This window comes from Parus major, chromosome 4 (assembly GCF_001522545.3).
Source record: "Parus major isolate Abel chromosome 4, Parus_major1.1, whole genome shotgun sequence".
NCBI classification, from domain to species: Eukaryota; Metazoa; Chordata; class Aves; order Passeriformes; family Paridae; genus Parus; species Parus major.
The window spans coordinates 39,505,961-39,520,994 of NC_031771.1; positions in this window are offsets into that span (position 1 = coordinate 39,505,961).

The following is a 15,034-nucleotide window of genomic DNA, read 5'->3' on the forward strand; positions in this document are numbered from 1 at the left end:
AGCTAAATACTTATACACTCTAAGTTCTCATTCAAGTTCCTGAGCTCTGGAATTGTTTAGCCTGAAGAAAAAGAGACTCAGCAGAACCATATTTTTCTCCACAACTACTTGAAAGGAGGTTCTAACAAGGTGGGCAACAGCCTCTTTTCCCAGGTATCAGGTGAGAGAACAATAGAAAGTTATGCCAGGAGGTTGATATTGAATATTAGGAAAAATTTCACTGAAAGTATTACTGAGAATTGAAATGGGCTGCCCAAGGAAGTGGTTGTGTCATGATGCCTAGAGGTACTTAAAACAGGTGTAGATGCAGCACTTGGGATTTTGTAGAGAACTTGACAAAGTTAGGCTTATGGTTTCTCTTGATGAGCTTAAGGGCCTTTTCCAACCAATGAGTCTGTGATACTACAGCTGAATGTACTAGGTATTCTCTCCTGTAATTGATAAAATTGATAAAATCACTCTTATTATATGTTTGTATCTAAACTAAATTTACTCATGATAACATAATCCATAGTTACTTTCTCTGGCCTACTGTTTTATAGTCCAAGAATCATTAAGTTCTGAGGGGATCTCCTGAGATCCAATCCCTCAAGTCCAACCTGTATGCTCAAGAAGGGTGAGCTAGAGCAGGTTGCCAGGACCAGGGTGGACTCTTACTCAACAAAAACAAGTTAACAGTGCTATCAGGCAGCAAAATGATCCTAGAATGCAAGCACTAATAAAAGCTAATATAAAATTCTCTTTTAATAATTTTGTAATAACACAGCTAAAAAAAATTCCCGGATTCTGAAGCCTATAGCCAAACAACTACTCTACCAAGAGCACAGTGAAAAGCATCTGTGCTGTGTCTAAAAACCTATCTGTATGTTTGGGGCTTTATGAAAGCACAGTTACTGCAAGTCATAGCCAAATTAACTTAACTTACTCTCAGTTTTATCAACTACAGAGATGAGGAGAGTAAGACACAAAAGCAGACAAATACTCAAGACAGTCAACCTCTTAGAAGTTGCAGTCACGGTAGTAAGCCTGCTACAGACAAATGCAGCACAAAAACAGATAGTGTAAATTCAATATTGTCTTAGTATGTATCCACCTGCTGGACACAACAGAACTGATCAAACAGATGACTGCTACTCAATCTAACATCACATTTTGTTGCAACCTGGGTGGTAGTCTGGGCGCCACAACCTTCCCAGAGAAGTATCCTTAGAAGGACAGTCTTGGACACACAGGCACTCCCTGCCCTGCCGAGAGTGGTCCCAGCTCTGAGCCCTGAAAAGGGCTGGTGAGTGATTGCAGCTCTTCAGGAGATGTCTGGGCAACACAGAAGGAGGGACAGGAACCTCGTGTGGTGTTCTGCAAGGAGCCTTTATTCTCAGTCCAGGGACAAGAAGAACTCCAGCTACCATGAAGGGGTCAGGGATAAAAGACACCAGGTACTCAGAGTGAAACAGGGGTTTATACAGGAACATCTGTCCACTGAGGGTTCAGGGGCAAAGTAAATGGGAGGGAACAATGGAGTATATAGAATTTGCATAGGGTACATAAAATTTGAATGAGCTGCAAGGCACGCTGGAGGTGACTCCTTTTGTTGCCCCAACAAAAGGAACTCAACTAAGAGCTTTCTCTCCAAGGGAGAGTTCTATTTTCTTTGTTAATCAGCCCACTGGGCTCCACAACATTTGAAGACAAAACTGCTTTTCAGATATTCCTTCAAGACACACAAACTCCATCTAGTTTTTCCTATTGTAAAGCAATCTGTACAGGCAGAGTTGTTTAAAACTGTGTCAGAGACTGGGTTGATTTTATATTAGGAGTCAGAAATCTCATGAAAAACAATCTTCTTTTCATGTTGGTGTATTAGTTCTCTGAATCTTAGTTAAAAACAAAGTTTTGATTTTTCCGTTAGAAACAGAAGATGACTTGTAGAGTTCATCTACATGCATGTCTGTGCACAGAGATGCACACACCTTCCCTCCATGAAACCTAGCATCACACGGGGTACAAGAGAAACTATATGGGAAGAAGCCTAAAACTTTTTCCCGCTGCTGTGCTGGCACTGACAGGGTTAAATTGAGTGTCCATTTGTACTGCCGGTTCAGATAAATGGGTTTCATTTTATTGTTTACTTGTATTTGATAAGGCTCTTGGATTGATTCTGGTGGCTCACAATGCCTTCCAGGCACAGGATGTTATTCATACTACTGCATCCAAAACCTTTCATACCACGGTTTTCTCTAAGAAAGACAGGCATTACAAAACGAAAATATCAGCAAAATCAGTTTCTCCATTTTTGTAAAATGAAGAAAATTCTGTGAAATTAAATCAATTTTGTCACAGTACAATAACCATGACAACCAGAAATATCAAGAGCTGGAAAAGAAAAATTCCCCTCTTCCATCAGAATTGGACAGTATTAAAGCCGTGTGGAATCCATGATTCACCTTAGTAATCCACAGCTATAAAAATATCTAAACATGTTTCAAATCATAGAGCTCCTCTTGCAGAACAGGAAAGTATTTTTAACTGAGTCAATTAGCAGCAGCAGCAACTCAGGTTCTTGTAATTGAAAAAGTATGTCCCTCTCCTCATTGATCTTCATCTCAAATACAGTTAATAATAATGTCCAATGAACCCCAAAAGGATTTGCATTACTTAGCACTGGGAAATAAAGTGAATCTGATTACTTCACTACAGACTAAATTCAGGAAGTTTTGCATCACTGCCTCACCTCGTCACTGACTTGCATAGTCTCAAAATATCTGTACATCTCTTTATGCCTTCATTTCATGTACTGTCTGCAATAAGATGTACACTCTCATCTAATTACCTAACAGAAATTCCACTAGCATTCCTCACTAATAATAAAGTATTTTAAGAACTTAATTTTTTAATTAATTGAAAGAAGCCAAAGAACTGCTTTTTTTATCCCCCCAGTCTGGTGATTTTGTTGAACCTCCAAGACTGAGCCCATCATTTTGGAGCATATGGAAAATTTTTACTACAATAGCAATGGATAGTATTTTTGCTTATGATCTTACCAAGAAAATCCAGAGGTCATTAAAATAACTAATGTGTTAAGTATTTTCCTGCTTTTCACATAAATTTGGAGAATACTTTTACCAACATGTGTTTGTGCCTACACTGCAGAACTAGAGAACCAGCTCTGGTTTTTATACATATATCCTGGTCAAAATCTTCTAGGATGATTTCAGACTTCTCCTGACATTTTCTTGAATCTCATCCAGCTCTTTCCTCCATGTTAGCCTGATGTAAAATGGAGCTTTGGGACTGGCTGCCCATAGGAACTCCAACATTGCAATAGCAATTGTGTTACAATCCCTGTCTCACACATCCTGCCTTCCTAGGGAATCCTGCTCCATAGAAATCACCCACACACTAACTGTAAAAGTGTTCAACTCTGACAGCAGCACCTGTGAGTGGCAGCCCTTTCCTCTGCTACATAGCTTACCAATTTTGTCGCTTAGGGAATGGAGCAAATCATGTTATCAGTTTTCCTAACTCAGTAGCCTGTACACTCACATGACGTTAAGGAGACAGCTGTCAAAGTCAATATTCTCATCTTTGAGCCATCACTCGCAGCACTGCAGCGATCACAGCAAGTATGACATGGATCACAGATCAGAACTTTTACAAAGAGTAGAGTTTGCTAGGACTGAACACACAGCCCACAGAGTTGTAACCTGGGGAGTGGAGAATGCTAGAGAAGGTGTTTTCAATTCTGCCTTTCTTCAGAAGTTACATCCTCCCTCCCCACAAGGTGCATGAAGACAACTAGACCAGATAAGGATTCATGTCTCTGTATCCTCTATATGTACACAGTAGTATCTGGTGTTCCTCAAATCAAATTGCTATTAGTTTTTACAGGCAATCTGAATAGCATCATATGGAAAAAATTAAAGACCTGCTCAGAGCACTGTTCTCACTAGGACTCAAATCCTGGAACCTGAAGATACATACCCAAAACCAGACAGAGTAGGGTATTAAATCCTGGTCTCTGACATACTGGATGGTCACTTAAATGGTATGATAAAACAGTGAAGGATGTTTCAATCAAAAGATTTGTGTTATGTGCCAATTTAGAAATATTTAAACAAGGATCTCTTAGCCTTACTGTAGAGCAATATGTTCAGCACCATCTTCTTACATTCAAGGCCAGTTCTCTTACACCCATGAGGAATTTCACACCTGTGCTTGAGCTTTCCTTTCAAATTAGCTGCTCATCAACTCTATTACTAAACAAACATGAAGCAGCTGTAGCTCTCAGACTATGATTAAAATTAAACCCTTCAAATCCAGCCTAGTTTAGACAACCTCTGTGCAGTTGTTCTCCATTGATTAACTCCAACTGGCTCTCAACTAAAACTAATACATTAAGTCTGAAAAAAGTTTCAAATAAAGCCTTTCACATAAATGTGATCTGTGGAGTGCCCCCTACCCAAAGACATGAGGATTTAATTTTAGATAAGCAGTGCTAAAATGAGAGGTGTGGCTTTAAGTCCCAGGAAGAGTGGATTCTACTCCTCTGCCTTGGGGATGTGCCCTATAAGCCTGAGAAAAGTTGCTCCACCCCCAAAATCCCTTGTGGGGTGTCAGCCCGAGGTGTTCTGCCTTTCTTGTGTTGCAATTTGTTTTATTCTGCATTAACCCCTCCTACTGTAACCCTATTGGTTTGTGCCCCCTGGGGCTTCTTCCTTGCTGTGACCAAAACCCACCACCTTGCCTTGGTCCTCTATCTCTGGATTAAGCTGAGTTGGTTCCTGTGTTAGTGACACCCTAATAAATGGATTCCTGAGCTTAACCAAGCAGAGAATTATCTCGTTGATTTCCCACGATGGTCACCAGTAGCTGTAACCTCCCTGGACAAGAGCCTGCTGTTGCAGCAGAACGCAACAGTGATCCACATGATATTTCAAGTAAAACACAAAAAAATGGTGCCACTAAAATGTTTTAATAAAAATAAATAATTTATAGGTTTAAAATGCTTTTTTCTTTGCCTTAGAGCAGTAAAACTGTGGATTACTTTATTGATTCAGCATTCATTGTTTTGCTTTGCACAACACTGGAAAAACAGAATACCCTTATTGGTCTTCTAAGGGAGGTAATGGAAGATGATAGAGCTACAAACCAAGCAGCCAACTATCAGCTGCATGCACCTCCTGTGGCAAAACACTGAGTGCTTACTAGAGAGCTGTGCTCCAACCAGGCTACAGAATAGGTTTTCGATCTGAACTTCCCAGCATACATACCCCTCCTGTGCAGTCAATGAAATACAGGAAAAGACAAATGGGGCTGATCCACAGGTCTGCATTATCCTGTTTAGTCATGATGTGATACACAGGATTAGAAGCTACGAAGTTACCCTACCAGAAGGCAAATGAGTCTTCTGATTGAAGTCTCAAAATATTTCAAAAAATAGTTCTTTGCCTTTACAACTTCTCTTTAAGAGAAAATACATCTACAGGATGCTGCTAACTGAAACTCATAAATATGAGCAATACTAACCCAATCACATACTGTCCTTTTGCTTGTTTCTATTTTAAGTTGAAAGTTCTTGCCTAAAGATCCATGTCATTTTTATTGGTATGATTAAAGGGCTGAATCCAATCCATGTATTGTTCTAGGTAAATTACTGGTATTTCACTAGAACCTAAGCAGCCCTATAAACATCCCTTCATTAGTATTCTCATGACTCTTTTCTCCACTTGCTTACTGCCTTCAGCATTTAAAGTCTGCCAGTATCTTCCCCTCAAGACAGAGCTGGCTGCTGATTCACTTTGACAGTAATTCCATCCCCACTTGTCCATCACACCCTATGTGTTTATGTAGACAACCTCTCAAAAACTCAAAATCTTACTATACCATTTAACCATTTTGAGATAATAGCCTGATGTATTGTATGGTCCCAGCACTAGGGATCTGAGTCAGATGCACACATCATAGTCCAGAAACTGGCACACAGTTGAGGAAATGTCTGATTCCATTCTCAGGTTTGTAAAAGATTTAAAATCTGTGCCAAATTAATGTTAAAATTATTTTTTTGGAAAAAAAAAAAAAAAGACAAAAAGACATATTTCCATAGCTTTATGGGAGATGGGAAGACATAGAAGGCAAAATATTTGTGAGATTAAGGGATGAATGAAGGCACCATAGAGCATGCAGCCTGTGTAGAGAATCTTACTGCACTTCAGGAAGAGGAAGAGAATGGAAAGACCAAGGATCTGCCCTGCAGATGTCAGCATAGAGGATATCTACATTGCGTTTCTCATGCCAAGAACAGACCATGATCCCAGCAACACATCATCAATCCAAGCAGGTTTCTTGCCCAGCCTTTCTGTAGAGAGATGCTTTGTGGAGTCATAGGACAGCACTACGCATCCAGATAAAATGAGTGCTCTGTAACCAGTATCAAAAGAGGCATTTGAAAAAATAGCCTTCTCCAGCTGCACCTCCTTCTTCCATTAGCAAGGGACTCACTCTAAGAAACACCAGCACCCCCAGGTTACTTCCACCTGAATTGCAGTTCCACACTGACATGCCCTTCCATGAACATATTACTGCTACCAAGGCTTAAACATAATTTACTCTCAAGTTCATCGACTCCAGAGAAGAGCAGACTAAGGTATAAAAGCAGGTGTCAACCTGTTAGAAGTTATAGTCACAGTAGTAAGTCTGATACAGACAAATTCAGAATTAACACAGACAGTGTAAATTCAATAGCCAGTCTTATTATATGTCTACCTGCTGGGGAGAGCAGAACTAATAAAATGGTTGACTGCTGCTCAATCCAGCATCACATTTGAAGCCTAACTGCTTTTTAGATGCTCTTTTAAAAATACACATCACTGGCAACAAGCTGGGGGAGTTCTGGGAGAGGAAACAAGAGGCATCACCTGCACATATTCTTAGCATCTCTTATCAGCACCCACATCCTGAGAAGCAGAGAGAGAAAAAGACCTAGCACCTTCAGGTGAGAAAGGTGGGATAATTGCTAGGTAAAGCAAGGAAGGGGGTTTCACACAGAAGAAGACTCTTATCATTTTTATGTTTTTAGAGTTGTCATGGTACTTTGGTGGACAAAGGCTCTGCTTGCAGGAGTGGGTAGGGATAAGCTGGGTCTTACACTGCTAGAAACCCTTGATTTTTAATAGATGTCTTGCCTTGGACTCATTTTGATTCCTCAGGGTGCTTTTGTTTCTCATTGCCTTTACCATTTCAGGTCAGAATGTGATCAGTGTTTATGTTTGTTGTCTCCCTGTGTGTAATCTGTCTCAGGCCATAACCCAAGCATGACATACGAGTACAGCAAGTCTGAACTGCTGGTGAAGCTTTCCAGATTGTTGCAGTAAACTGCATGAACAGTGTTTCAAACAATATTTGAAAATATTATGTGGTTGTGAATCTTGACTGTTACATACTCCTACCAAGAAGGACAGTCCTTTACACACTCTGCCAGTCCCTGAGAAGAAGACTGACCTATACATAAACATCCTCTCTTCTTTTTAATGCCCCAGCACAGCAGAAGAACATTGAAGAGTTATAAGTGGCCTGGCTTGCAGGACTCCTTGTCTTATACCACAGGACTACCAATGTTATTTTTACGCTACAAGCTTGCTCTACTTTAACAACATCACCATGTTCCCTAAATTCCATTACAATGTGAGGAGTGGGGAGGGTGAACTGGTCTACATGACTCTTTTCTCACTCTAACTTCAACCAGATGTAATTGTTGTCCTCTTGCATTCTGTCCTCAGGTGAGGGGGCATCTGCGCTCTCCGGGGAGGACTGTTTGCCTTGCTCAGGATAGAGGGACTCTTTCTTCCTGTCTCCAGGGGGAAATGAGGTGCAATGCTATGTTGTGCATAACCTACATCTCTGACCATAGGTAAACAGATTGATTGACTGTTGCTATCACAGGGCAGTATGGTTTTTTTTTTTTTTTTAACTGGACTACTTGTAGCTTTCCACTAGATATTAGGAAAAAAAGCATGTCCCGTTCATGGGTCTGGCAGAGCTAGACATTTTGTACCTCCTAGAAAAGGCAGTTTTAGGCACCTCAGGAAGTGATGAAACCTGATCTAGATCTTGGCCATCTGCAACAAAGGCAACAGCATCAATGGATAGTACTAATGTTGAATTTTTCCCCAGACCTCAATGTAACTAAAACTGAGATCAGTTTCGATCTATCACAGGAGTAAACACCTGAACAGGACAGGGAAAATTTCACATCTAGTGCTCTGGTCCAGTTATAGCAAATCCTCACACACACACACACACACACACACACACACACACACACAAAAACTCCCAGGAATTCCATTCTCCAAACATGCCAAAGAAAAGTAAGGATACAGCTCAATACTCTGTTAAGAAGTTAATTGTATAAATTACACCCCATCTACTGCACATGTCAGAAATCCTTCCTGGATTATTCCCTAGTACTCTGGGATGCACTGAAACACCTTAGCTACTCTCACAGATTTCACCTTTTATGATCTAAACAAGATCATGCCATGTCACAACATAGTTTCATGAAGCTGTGACAGCAAAATCACTATTTTTATCTTTGCCAAATTAGAGTTGGGATTTCCAGAAGCAGTAGCCATCGCTTCAGCAAAATAAAGCTTAATTGGGAAAAAATATCTTGTGCTGCACCTAGACTATAAGAAAAGCACTGATGTACACCAACAGTATGGTGTGGAAAAACAGCCTGAAAACAGGTGATGCATACTGAAATGTTCCCTTTCCTTTTCTCTCAGGATCAGAACACGGAGAGATCAGCATTTTCAACTCCTACTCACTTACCTACTGTGACAGGACAAAAGCCAACAGATGTTGCCAGCGCAAAGCACTCAAAAATCATTAGTCAGGCTCCAAAACTCACAACAATGGCTTTAGATGCAGAATTTTAAAGAAATAAAGGTGTGCTCTTCTTTTGTTCTGCCTTTCAAATTTTTAAACCTTTACAATCAGGTTTTATGTCTGCTCATATCCATGGGGTACAGGCATTCTAGTTTGCATTGTATTTTTTCAGTGGAAGCTAAAAATTTCACATCATTCATTCCTTTGAGTTACTTAAGCTTTAAAAAAAAGTCAAGCAGCATTAGGATGGTGAATGCTGCCACCTCTGGCTGCTGTTTTTCAAACCAGTTTCCATACTGTGTTATGGGTTAGAAAGCTTATTTACCTTGTGTCAAAAAGGATGTGATGATTGTAAACCAGTTTTGTCCTAGTCGTGCTGCTTTTAGAAAATATAAGATAAGAAGCTGGGCAAACCAGCCTTACTAGATAAGTGACAGGCAATATTTAAAAAATAAATAGATTACAAGACAGTCCTGATGAGGGCAATGACTAGGACGTTCTACATTTTCCTTTCATCTCAAACTGCCTCATAATCTAATAAATATTATCAACATTTGGAGGTTCTCTGGATGAATAAACAAGTAAAACAGTCTGAGTCAGAACACTAAAAATGAACAAGAGTTAAGTGTATTTATTTATATATTTACAAATATAAAAATATTTGGCCCAAGAGGGGGGAAAAACCCAAAAGTGGATCCATTGTAACTTAGATTTTACACATTTACAAAGAAGTGAGCAGACGAGAATAATGAATAGTTCAGAATTCCCTCCAGAGCAAAAAGTTTTTCTGTGTTTACCTAGACTATACCTATTCTTTATGCAATGGTCTACAGGTCTCAGTTTCACCTCCAAAATTCCTAAGTCCACACAAAAGCTTTTTTAACAAGATATTCACTGCCACTGCATTAGTAAAAATTTCATTTTTCTGGAAGAGCATCTGTATTCAGGACAAATTACACAGAATTGGAACCTATGGAGGATAAAAGAAGAAAATCACTTCTAATAGCTCTTCAAATTCAAATGGGTAATGCAAACAATCATAGCAGGTATATGCTCCAGTTCTGTTAGGAGAAAGAAAATGCTGAAAGAAACAATATGGCAATCCTAGGGGAGAGGAAACATAATTTACAAAGAGAAACGGTACAGTTTTATGGCAATGAGGACAGCAGCACTGAAAATGAACACCCTGCCACAGGTTCATTCTTCTTTTAAGTCCTGCCAATCCATATCTCCATAAAAAATTTAAAGGACACCCATGCAGTCTCAGAGGAAGCAGAGTAAGAAAAAATATATAGTAAGAAAAAATACAGGAAGTCACATATTATTGTGGGTTTGGGGGGTTTATCCTTGGTATGTCCCTTCTCAGAAGAAATGCTGTGAAGGCAAATAAAACCTGCCCAACTAGTCACAACTATCTGTTTATTCCCTACCAAATCACAAAGTAACAAAGAGGAAAAAAACATTTTTAAAACACTGAATTAAATAAATTTTTAAAAGGCACTAGTTAGAAACTGTATTTAAAGTAAACTTGATTATAGGCTAACAAAGAACAACCACAACAGTGCTACATATACATGTAATAGAAAATCTTTCCCCATGGATTCTATGGCTTTCCTAATGAGATACAAACTCAGCCACATGTAACAAGGGAAATAAGGTTCACTGGTGGCAAAAAAAAGTGTGTCCCAGAGAGAGGAAAGTCTGCATATGAACACATAGCACAAAGCAGGTAACTTGCCACAAAAATTCTGTTGTGTTTAATTTATACTCTGCATTTTAGTCTGGATTTTCCATACAGTATTAGTGAATAAGAAAAGGCATTTTCAACTACATTTGCATCAAACAAGCCAGCTATTCGTCAGGAAATGTCAAAAATCATATGCTCAACTTACAGAATCAGATTTCCATCCCATAAAAAACGAAATTACAGTACAGAGAAATAGGTTGCTTTTTTAAGCACTGGAAGTAATGCAGTTTGATTTTTCACTCATTAGTGCCCTCGATTTACTAGGAGTTTTTATTCCTGGACTCATTTCTGCATGAGTGTTCTCTCCAATCTCTAGTAAGATGGGAATTTATACTGCAACCCTTCCCCTCATCAGGGAAGTTACAGGTCTTTTTCCTACTTATCTAACAACAGATTGAGAACTCATCAGATTTCAATCATTGTTGTGATTGCGCCTGTTAAAAAGGTGCAAATATGGCCAGTTCAAAAAAAAATACTGATAAAGAAACAGACAAACAGACAGAGAAACAGAAGTGTTTATATGCATATAAAAATTTTCTTTAGTACATCAGGATAAAATGCAGAGCACTTAGTGGAAAAGAATAACATGCATCATACATAACATCATACATACATACATAACATCATAACATAACATCCCACATGCATCATTTGGGATGACAAGCAGATACCAGAAGGTCTGGGTTCAAGTAAACACCATAAAGAGTTGGCATCTGCATGAAACCACTGTACATTTGCAGTAACTTTTTCATTTCTCTTTTGCATTCCCTCAGCATCCAGCAGAAAGTTATTCTGGTGAGTGCTCACTGACAAACTGTAGAGCAGGATCTCAATGTCTGAAGAAGCAGATATTGAGGGTCTGGCCAGCTAGAAAAACTTCACTACAAAACATACGGAGTGACAGCAGAAGAAAGTGAGGAAGTCATCAGGCAAAGCAGAAGCAGCTGATAAGCCAGAACCAACACACACTTTCTGTACCAGGGATGCTGAGGACTTGGGGATCTGAGCTGGGGCTCCATCCTGCCCTGACAGGCTGACAAACCCTTCCTATTTCCCAAATACTCTGAGAACTGAACCATAACCTAAGTAATTTTGAGAATATCTATTTACCTGTGCTAAAATCTAAAAATCTAACACAAACATTTTTCAGTTAAAAAAAAGAAAAAAGATCATTTATGGTCACATTTAAGATTTGGAAGTTATAATTAAACCATTTTTCAGCATACAGTATTAAAAATGCTAAGAATCAAAATAGCTTTTTATTTACATCTGTCATGCCACGGTGGTATGCACCATCATGTCCTGGGGATGCTTCAACACTGGCACAACTACTGCTGATCATTATGACAAACCACCACAACATTCCAGAGTATGTACTTTGTCCACTGGGGAAAAACTAAAATATCGTTGCTCTGGTTCTAACTCACATCAGATTTCACTCCTTCTGTAAATGAGTAAACAAAATTATATCGATCTTGGCTGTTACATCAGCCAAGAGCTTTCACAAGGTGCCCACACTTCTAAAAAAAAGAGGAAAAAAAACCCATATCATCTGTGAATTTGGCTACCAAGAGAGCCACTTCAAGTTTCTCTGGTTTGGGGAGGTATTTTAATATTTCCTAGCATAACTAAACATGGTGGAAGAAAACTCCAAAGCACCCAAGTTTGGGTCCAGGCTCTTATGACACTAGACTATGTCCATAGATGCTCAATCTCAGCCCTTCACTTCCATCAGTCCTGAGTTTCTATTACATTTTTGTAATGAATCCCTTCAAACTTGAATGATTAAAGTGTACATTTTGCAAATGACACCTCAGCCAATCTGCCCCATCTGCATGAAAGACAGCAAATGATTTCACTCTTTAGGCATTCAAAATAAAATGCGCATGAGGCAAATTCTAAGCTGGCAGGAAAATCCAGCCATTAAAAAAGTGATTTGTTTTCTAGAATTGCAAACACAAAACCTCCATTTATTCCCAATGCCATAAAGAAAATGTACTGTTATATTTTTTTTAAACAACCACAACCCAGACATATTGGAAATGTTTTAATTTCAAAAATACTAACTGGCAAATTAGAATCTAAATAGCTTTTCTAAAGTGGTACCATTTTAGATACAGTTTTGGGATTGATTTCATCACTTTGCCCTGCAGAAAAAGGTTTTATTATATTCTGCATAAACTGTAATGGTGCCTATTTGTTGCTGGTGTCACTAAATTTAAGAAGAAACCTAGGATATGTGAATTTTAAATACAATTATACTCATTAACAAGAAAATGTATCATGCATTAAAGGACCCTGAAAAAAAAAATCTACATTTCTATTAAAATAAGATATTTACTGTCTCTGTCATTCTGTCTTTCCTATTTTCTCTTCATAAAACAGAAGAAGGGAAACAGAACAGCAAATTAAGAAAATAGCAAACATAATTGATATAGCACCATCCTAAGAAAGCTTGCAACCACAATCAACTTTACACTAAATGAGCTGCTTAATTGGACTCACCAGGACTATTCCCTACACAAAATGTAAGAACAAGCATAATTCTTTCCAGGATCATGATTATGTAAGGGTCATCTGTAAGGAAAATAAAACTAACTCTTTTTTCCCCAAAAAACTTCTTAATCTGCATTTATTTTTGTGGCTACAGCAACATCTGGTGGACAAATAGCAAAATGCAAATCTAGCATATGATAAAAATATATCTATTTTAAAATAAATTGCCTTCACTGCTCTTGCTTTTTTTAAAGTTAAAAAGAAAAAAAAATCACAACAAAAATCTGGTTTAGATAATTCATCTTAGATAATTCTTAATAACTTTAAAGTTATTACATCTCTTATAAATGCTTTTTATTCTTACCTTTTCCTCCCTCATTTGACCTCTTACTTAAGTGCTTGCATACTATGAATTGCTGGTTATAGTCTATCAGAGAACACAGGCCCACTTTGATAAAAATGTACAAATACCCCAGAAATACTAAGGTTGCACAGTTAAGCAGTCAAAAAATTAGAACCTATCATAAATAAAGTTGTAAAGTTATAGTTAAGAGAACAAAACTAATTCCTGTAGGTTTTCTCTCGACAGAATCAAAGCCTTAAAAGAACTCAGACCCCCAAAATAACTACTGAAGGACAAGTTAGCATGCTGACAGACAGTCTTTCCCGCTTCACTCATCTCTATACTTTGTTCTGACTTTAATGTAATCGCTCTCTCCTCCTTCATATTCCTTTTACTAAAATATCTGCCTTATATCTGTTTAGAACCAGCAAAAAACATATTTAATGTTAAGAGTCAAATACAGGTATAACTGTATTTGCTAAAATTGCTCACTGCTGAAGTTGGCTTGAAGTGAATCCCAAAGGGCTGGAGACATATGAATATATTGGCTAAAATGACAGCTTCCTCTTCCAAGTGAAAGAGGAGCCAACAAGGAGAGGTGCAATGCTGGATCTGGTTCTCACCAATAAGGAGAGGAATGTGAAGCACAAGGGCAGCTTTGGCTGCAGTGACCATGAAACAGTGGAGTTCAAGATCCTTAAGGAGGGTGAACAATAAGCTGGCTTCCCCAGACTTCAGACAAGAGGATTTCCATCTCTTCTATTGGATCTGCTTGGGAGAGTACCACAGGATACAGCCCCAGAGGGAAGAGGCACCCAAGAAAGATGGTTAATAGCCAAGCTCCTCTAAGCTTAGGAGCAATGCATCCCAACAAAGAGGAAGTTGGGAAAAAATGTCAGGATGCCTGCCTGGATAAGCAGCTCCTGGACAAAGTGAAACATAAAAGAGAACCCTGCAGAGGGTAGGAAGCAGCATACCCAAGACTAGCAGGAAAGCAGCATATCCAACACACAACCACACACAAAAAGTATTCTGAATTTACATAGACCAGCACCTCAATTGAGGTGTTGCTTTTGCTGACAAACTTAACGCCCCCAAAGGTCCAAAATGGGGGGCTTGCCAAAACCTCCTTGAAGTTTATTACTGTTGTTTTCATTTTACATGGCAAGTGTAACTTCTCCAGCTTCACAAATAACAATATAAGGTAGTGTCATCTTAGGCACACAGAGAAAAATTCAAAGTACTTTGGTGAGAAGAGGCAGTGCTCTGGATCCAACCAAAGCATCTGTGGAAGACACCTGCAGTCATCCACCAACTCCAGGGTCATTCACCGGGATATTCATTGTGCACACCAAGCTTTATCAACTGGTCATGCTTTCAGTGACTTTAAATGCCTTGACATAAACATGTACGAGACTTTAATTTCTTACTTGTAGACGATACCTCTGAGGTGCTGAAGACTTGCAAGCATAGATAGGAAATTAACTTGGAAACCAAAAAGAAGCAATCCAATGTAAGCATCTCTGTGCCTGTACATAAAACAGGTACAACAAGCCTTGAGAGGG